General features: G+C 68.9%; 1 non-coding gene across 1 annotated transcript; it reads right to left on the bottom strand.

Moving 5' to 3' along the window:
- Nucleotides 1-3,709: 3,709 nt before the first annotated feature.
- LOC135977590 (5S ribosomal RNA) lies at nt 3,710-3,828 on the bottom strand. The gene has a single exon (XR_010595025.1). It is a non-coding gene; the product is annotated as a 5S ribosomal RNA (ribosomal RNA).
- Between the last annotated feature and the right edge of the window lie 3,672 nt (nt 3,829-7,500).

The raw sequence follows: 7,500 nt of genomic DNA, 5'->3' as shown, positions 1-7,500 counted from the left end.
CCATTGGATTCGACGGGTTGACCTGGCGGCTGGTTTGCTTTCCGGCCACCAGGTCAACCCATTGGATTCGACGGGTTGACCTGGTGGCCGGTTTGCTTTCCGGCCCGGGTGTCACCCCACTCCCAGGGCAGCACGGCAGTGGTCTTGAGGACCACAGAGGGGGGCTTAATAGTCGAGAGGGAGCAGGTCCGGGGGAGGCTTAATAGTCGTCCCCCGGCCAGTCCGGGGGAGGCTTAATAGTCGTCCTCCGAGCGCTCCAGGAGGCAGGCTTAAGAGTCGTGCTTTAAGGCCACCAGGTCAACCCGTCGAATCTACTGGGTTGACCTGGCGGCCGGTTTGCTTTCCGGCCACCAGGTCAACCCATTGGATTCGACGGGTTGACCTGGCGGCTGGTTTGCTTTCCGGCCACCAGGTCAACCCATTGGATTCGACGGGTTGACCTGGTGGCCGGTTTGCTTTCCGGCCCGGGTGTCACCCCACTCCCAGGGCAGCACGGCAGTGGTCTTGAGGACCACAGAGGGGGGCTTAATAGTCGAGAGGGAGCAGGTCCGGGGGAGGCTTAATAGTCGTCCCCCGGCCAGTCCGGGGGAGGCTTAATAGTCGTCCCCCGGGTACTCCGGGGGCCAGGCTTAATCGTCGTCCCCCCGGGCGCTCCAGGGGGAAAAGCTTAATAGTCCTCCCCCGAGGATAGGCTTAATAGGCGTCCCCCGGCCAGTCCGGGGGAGGCTTAATAGTCCTTCCAGGGGAGGCTTAATAGTCATCCCCCGGGCAGTCCGCGGGAGGCTTAATAGTCGTCCCCCGAGTGCTCCGGGGGGGGCAGGCTTAATAGTCGTTCCCCAGGCAGTCCGGGAGAGGCTTAAGAGTCATCCCCCGACAGTGTGGGTGTGGGTGTGGGCGGGGGGGAGGCTTTGCAGTCGTCCCCAGGGCGGTCCGGGGGTGGGGGGAGGCCTCAGAGTCGTCCCTCCGAGAGCCGTGTCGGCGGCGGTGGCGGGTGTCAGGCTTTACATCCAGCCTCCGGAGGGTGAGCGTCCTCGGACGCGATGCAGCCGCCGCAGAGAGGCAGCCTCCGAGGCAGGGAGCGGAGCACCGAGGCTGGGGAGTGGGGAGCAGGAGCCGGGGGGGGGGAGGTGGGGGGCGTTCAGGACAACAGGTCAACCCCCGGGAAGCGGCTGTCAAATGTTCAAAGTCCCCACTCGGCCACCAGGTCAAGCCCCGGGAAGCGGCTGTAAAATGTTCAAAGTCCCCCCCGGGACAACAGGTCAAGCCCTGGGAGGCGGCTGTCAAATGTTCAAAGTCCCCACCGGGACAACAGGTCAAGCCCTGGGAGGCGGCTGTCAAATGTTCAAAGTCCCCACCGGGACAACAGGTCAACCCCCGGGAAGCGGCTGTCAAATTTTCAAAGTCCCCGTTCGGCCACCAGGTCAACCCGCTGAATCTACTGGGTTGACCTGGCGGCCGGTTTGCTTTCCGGCCACCAGGTCAACCCATTGGATTCGACGGGTTGACCTGGCGACCGGTTTGCTTTCCGGCCACCAGGTCAACCCATTGGATTCGACGGGTTGACCTGGTGGCCGGTTTGCTTTCCGGACCGGATGTCACCCCACTCCCAGGGCAGCGCGGCAGTGGTGCTGAGGACCGCAGAGGGGGGGCTTAATAGTCGAGAGGGAGCAGGTCCGGGGGAGGCTTAATAGTCGTCCCCCGAGGACTCCGGGGGCCAGGCTTAATAGTCGTCCCCCCCCCCCCCCCCCCGGGCGCTCCAGGGGGGAAAGCTTAATAGTCCTCCCCCGAGGACTCCGGGGGCAGGCTTAACAGTCGTCCGCCCCGGGCGCTCCAGCGGGAAAGCTTAATAGTCCTCCCCTGACAGTGTGTGTGTGTGTGGGAGGGAGGCTTAGCAGTCTTGCCCCGGGTGGTCCGGTGGGGGAGGCTTAGCAGTCATCCCCCGAGGACTCCGGGGGCAGGCTTAATAGTGGTTCCAGGGGAGGCTTAATAGTCTTCCCCCGGGCAGTCCGGGAGAGGCTTAATCGTCATCCCCCGACAGTGTGTGTGTGTGTGTGTGGGGGGGAGGCTTAGCAGTCTTCCCCCAGGCTGGGTGGGGGCCTGGCGGGAGGCGTCGCAGTCTTCCCCCGGGCGGTCCGGTGGGGGAGGCTTAGCAGTCGTCCCCAGGGCGGTCCGGGGGTGGGGTGGGGTGGGGGGCCTCACAGTCGTCCCTCGGAGAGCCGGGTCGGCGGCAGTGGTGGGTTTACGTCCAGCCTCCGGAGGGTGCGCGTCCTCGGAGGCGATGCAGGCGCCGCAGAGAGGCAGCCTCCGAGGCAGGGAGCGGAGCACCGAGGCTGGGGAGAGGGGAGCAGGAGCCGGGGGCTGGGGGTGGGGGTGGGGGGCGTTCAGGACAACCGGTCAAGCCCCGGGAAGCAGCTGTCAAATGTTCCAAGTCCCCACTCGGCCACCAGGTCCACCCCAGTCTAGCAATGGGGTTGACCTGGCTGACGGCCGGTTAGTATCAAGGTAAACTCACCGTCGTCCACAGGAGGGCAGCTCTCAGGCCGGCCGGCTGCGGCTGACTCTGGGGCGGCGCCCGGTCCCGGCAGCGAGGGGCGGGGGGCGCGGAGCGAGACGGGGCTAACCGGGGGGGGGGGGCGCCTCCTGCGACTTTGGGGGCCGCGGGTCGTCAGTGGCGTGCAGGCCGGGCCTCTCCCGGGGGATTCGGGGGGGCGGTCCTGCGGGCCGGGCGCAGGGGGCTCGGGCGAGCCCGGGCCGGTCCGCCCCGGGGCCGGGGTCTCCGCCTGCGGCTCAGGGGGGCGCGGGTCGTCGGGGGAGGAAGCCCGGGGGAGCTGCACACCGGCCCGCCAGGCCAGGCCTGGCCTGGATGGCCGCGGGGGGATTCGGGGCGGTCCCGCGGGCCGGGGGCCGGGCGCAGGGGAGGCGGGGGGTCCGAGCGAGTCCGTCCCGGGCCCGGGGCCTCCCCCTGCGGCTTTGGGGTCCGTGGGTCCCCGCTGGCGGAAGCCACTGGGAGCTGGACACCCGCCGTCCGTCCCGCCTGGCCAGGCCTGGCCTGGGTGGCCGCGGGGGGATTCGGGGCGGTCCCGCGGGCCGGCGGCCGGGCGCAGGGGAGGCGGGGGGTCCGAGCGAGTCGGTCCCGGGCCTGGGGTCTCCCCCTGCGGCTTTGGGGTCCGTGGGTCCCCGCTGGAGGAAGCCGCTGGGCGCTGGACACCCGCCGTCCGTCCCGCCTGGCCAGGCCTGGCCTGGGTGGCCGCGGGGGGATTCGGGGCGGTCCCGCGGGCCGGCGGCCGGGCGCAGGGGGTCCGAGCGAGTCCGTCCCAGGCCCGGGGCCTCCCCCTGCGGCTTTGGGGTCCGTGGGTCCCCGCTGGAGGAAGCCGCTGGGCGCTGGACACCCGCCGTCCGTCCCGCCTGGCCAGGCCTGGCCTGGGTGGCCGCGGGGGGGGATTCGGGGCGGACCTGCGGGCCGGCGGCCGGGAGGGTCCGGGCCAGTCCGCCCCATGCCCGGCGTCTCCCCCAGCGGCTTCGGTGGCCCCGGGGGGGGTCCTCCGCGGAGGAAGCCGGGTGGGTGGGGAGCCGGACCCCAGGCGCCCAGACCCGTGACCTGCGGCCGCGACCTCCGACTCGGCAGGAGCGACGAGGGGCTTTCCGGCCCGTCCCCCCCTCTCCTTCCCCCCCAGAAAAGGAGAGAGAGCTGACTCGGACCGGGAAAAGCTGCCTACGGCACCTGGGATTCCCAGGCGGTCACCCATCCAAGTACTAGCCAGGCCCGGGACGGTTTACCTTCCGAGATCGGACGGGATCGGGGGCGTTCGGTCCGGTATGGCCGTAGGCACCCGGCCCCGCGCCTCCTCGCCCGCTTTCCCCTGCCGACGCCCGGGCCTGCCGCACGGTGAGCCCCGGTCGGACTGCCCCCCCCCCTGCGGCAGGGCCCCCGTCTCTCGCGGGCCCGGTCCTTTTTTCCTTTTCGAGCTCCGGGGCCCGGGCTGGCCGCCAGAGCCCCTCCGCCCGCCCTCCCCGGCGTCGGGGAAAATACTGTCCCGGACTTCCAGTGCGCCCGATCCTGTCAGCCGGGGGGTGGGGAGGGGCAGTCCCTCGCTGCGGCCGGGGAGGGTGAGCCCAGGGCGGCTTGCCTGCCGTGCGAGGCCCCTCTCGGCCACCAGGTCAACCCCGAGTCGAAAGGGCTGAAAAATTTTCAGAGTCCCCTCCCGGGCACCAGGTCAACCCGTGGAATCGGACGGGTTCACCTGCTGGCCGGTTCGCTTCCCGGCCACCAGGTCAACCCCTAGGTTGCCGACCGGCCTACCCAGTGGCCGGTTTGCTTTCCGGCCACCAGGTCAACCCCTAGGGGTTTTAACGGGGGCACGCCCGGTGGCCTCTTTCCCGTCCGGTCACCAGGTCAACCCGGATCTCCCTCCTTCCCTGGGCGTCCCCTCCTCGGAGGCGTCAGGTTCCATTTCCCCCCCCCCCCAGACTTCCAGGGGCCCGATCCAGTCGGCCGGGAGGCAGTCCCTCGCTGCGGCCGGGGAGGGTGAGCCCAGGGCGGCCTGGTCCATGTCTCTAGTGGGCCCGATCCTTTTTTTTTTTTTCGAGCTCCGGGGCCAGGCCCGCCCGGGCAGCCCTCCTCGGAGGCGTGGGGCGATTCCCCCCCCCCCCCAGACTTCCAGGGGCCCGATCCTGTCGGCCGGGAGGCAGTCCCTCGCTGCGGCCGGGGAGGGTCAGCCCAGGGCGGCTTGCCTGCCGTGCGAGTCCCCTCTCGGCCACCAGGTCAACCGCGAGTCGAAAGGGCTGAAAAATTTTCAGAGTCCCCTCCCGGGCACCAGGTCAACCCGTGGAATCGAACGGGTTCACCTGCTGGCCGGTTCGCTTCCCGGCCACCAGGTCAACCCGTGGAATCGGACGGGTTCACCGGCTGGCCGGTTCGCTTTCCGGCCACCAGGTCAACCCCTAGGTTTTAAGGGGGGGACGCCCGGTGGCCTCTTTCCCGTCCGGTCACCAGGTCAACCCGGATCTCCCTCCTTCCCTGGGCGCCCCCTCCTCGGAGGCGTCAGGTTCCATTCTTTTTTCCAGACTTCCAGGGGCCCGATCCAGTCGGCCGGGTGGCAGTCCCTCGCTGCGGCCGGGGAGGGTGAGCCCAGGGCGGCTTGCCTGCCGTGCGAGTCCCCTCTCGGCCACCAGGTCAACCCCGAGTCGAAAGGGCTGAAAAATTTTCAGAGTCCCCTCCCGGGCACCAGGTCAACCCGTGGAATCGAACGGGTTCACCTGCTGGCCGGTTCGCTTCCCGGCCACCAGGTCAACCCGTGGAATCGGACGGGTTCACCGGCTGGCCGGTTCGCTTTCCGGCCACCAGGTCAACCCCTAGGTTTTAAGGGGGGGGGGACGCCCGGTGGCCTCTTTCCCGTCCGGTCAGCAGGTCAACCCGGATCTCCCTCCTTCCCTGGGTGCCCCCTCCTCGGAGGCGTCAGGTTCCATTCTTTTTTCCAGACTTCCAGGGGCCCGATCCAGTCGGCCGGGTGGCAGTCCCTCGCTGCGGCCGGGGAGGGTGAGCCCAGGGCGGCTTGCCTGCCGTGCGAGTCCCCTCTCGGCCACCAGGTCAACCCCGAGTCGAAAGGGCTGAAAAATTTTCAGAGTCCCCTCCCGGGCACCAGGTCAACCCGTGGAATCGAACGGGTTCACCTGCTGGCCGGTTCGCTTCCCGGGCACCAGGTCAACCCGTGGAATCGAACGGGTTCACCTGCTGGCCGGTTCGCTTCCCGGGCACCAGGTCAACCCGTGGAATCGAACGGGTTCACCTGCTGGCCGGTTCGCTTCCCGGGCACCAGGTCAACCCGTGGAATCGAACGGGTTCACCTGCTGGCCGGTTCGCTTTCCGGCCACCAGGTCAACCCCTAGGTTTTAAGGGGGGGGGGACGCCCGGTGGCCTCTTTCCCGTCCGGTCAGCAGGTCAACCCGGATCTCCCTCCTTCCCTGGGCGCCCCCTCCTCGGAGGCGTCAGGTTCCATTCTTTTTTCCAGACTTCCAGGGGCCCGATCCAGTCGACCGGGAGGCAGTCCCTCGCTGCGGCCGGGGAGGGTGAGCCCAGGGCGGCTTGCCTGCCGTGCGAGTCCCCTCTCGGCCACCAGGTCAACCCCGAGTCGAAAGGGCTGAAAAATTTTCAGAGTCCCCTCCCGGGCACCAGGTCAACCCGTGGAATCGAACGGGTTCACCTGCTGGCCGGTTCGCTTCCCGGGCACCAGGTCAACCCGTGGAATCGAACGGGTTCACCTGCTGGCCGGTTCGCTTCCCGGGCACCAGGTCAACCCGTGGAATCGAACGGGTTCACCTGCTGGCCGGTTCGCTTTCCGGCCACCAGGTCAACCCCTAGGTTTTAAGGGGGGGGACGCCCGGTGGCCTCTTTCCCGTCCGGTCAGCAGGTCAACCCGGATCTCCCTCCTTCCCTGGGCGCCCCCTCCTCGGAGGCGTCAGGTTCCATTCTTTTTTCCAGACTTCCAGGGGCCCGATCCAGTCGGCCGGGTGGCAGTCCCTCGCTGCGGCCGGGGAGGGTGAGCCCAGGGCGGCTTGCCTGCCGTGCGAGTCCCCTCTCGGCCACCAGGTCAACCCCGAGTCGAAAGGGCTGAAAAATTTTCAGAGTCCCCTCCCGGGCACCAGGTCAACCCGTGGAATCGAACGGGTTCACCTGCTGGCCGGTTCGCTTCCCGGGCACCAGGTCAACCCGTGGAATCGAACGGGTTCACCTGCTGGCCGGTTCGCTTCCCGGGCACCAGGTCAACCCGTGGAATCGAACGGGTTCACCTGCTGGCCGGTTCGCTTCCCGGGCACCAGGTCAACCCGTGGAATCGAAAGGGTTCACCTGCTGGCCGGTTCGCTTTCCGGCCACCAGGTCAACCCCTAGGTTTTAAGGGGGGGGACGCCCGGTGGCCTCTTTCCCGTCCGGTCAGCAGGTCAACCCGGATCTCCCTCCTTCCCTGGGCGCCCCCTCCTCGGAGGCGTCAGGTTCCATTCTTCTTTTTCCAGACTTCCAGGGGCCCGATCCAGTCGACCGGGAGGCAGTCCCTCGCTGCGGCCGGGGAAGGTGAGCCCAGGGCGGCCTGGTCCATGTCTCTAGTGGGCCCGATCCTTTTTTTTTTTCCGAGCTCCGGGGCCAGGCCCGCCCGGGCAGCCCTCCTCGGGGGCGTGGGGCGATTTCCCCCCCCCCCACCCCCAGACTTCCAGGGGCCCGATCCTGTCGGCCGGGAGGCAGTCCCTCGCTGCGGCCGGGGAGGGTCAGCCCAGGGCGGCCTGCTTGGCGGCCGGGTCCATGTCTCTAGTGGGCCCGATCCTTTTTTTCCCTTTTCCGGCTCCGGGGCCCGGGGTGCCCGGGTAGCCCTCCGCGGTGGCGTCGGCCAATTTTTTTTAAAATCAGACTTCCGTGGGCCCGATCCTGACGGCCGGGAGGCAGTCCCTCGCCGCGTCCGGGGACGGCGAGACGCTCGGCCACCGGGTCAACCCGGAGGAAGCGGGCTGGGG

This window comes from Chrysemys picta, unplaced genomic scaffold (assembly GCF_011386835.1).
Source record: "Chrysemys picta bellii isolate R12L10 unplaced genomic scaffold, ASM1138683v2 scaf4, whole genome shotgun sequence".
NCBI classification, from domain to species: domain Eukaryota; kingdom Metazoa; phylum Chordata; order Testudines; family Emydidae; genus Chrysemys; species Chrysemys picta.
This window is presented reverse-complemented; position numbering and strand designations above follow the sequence as displayed.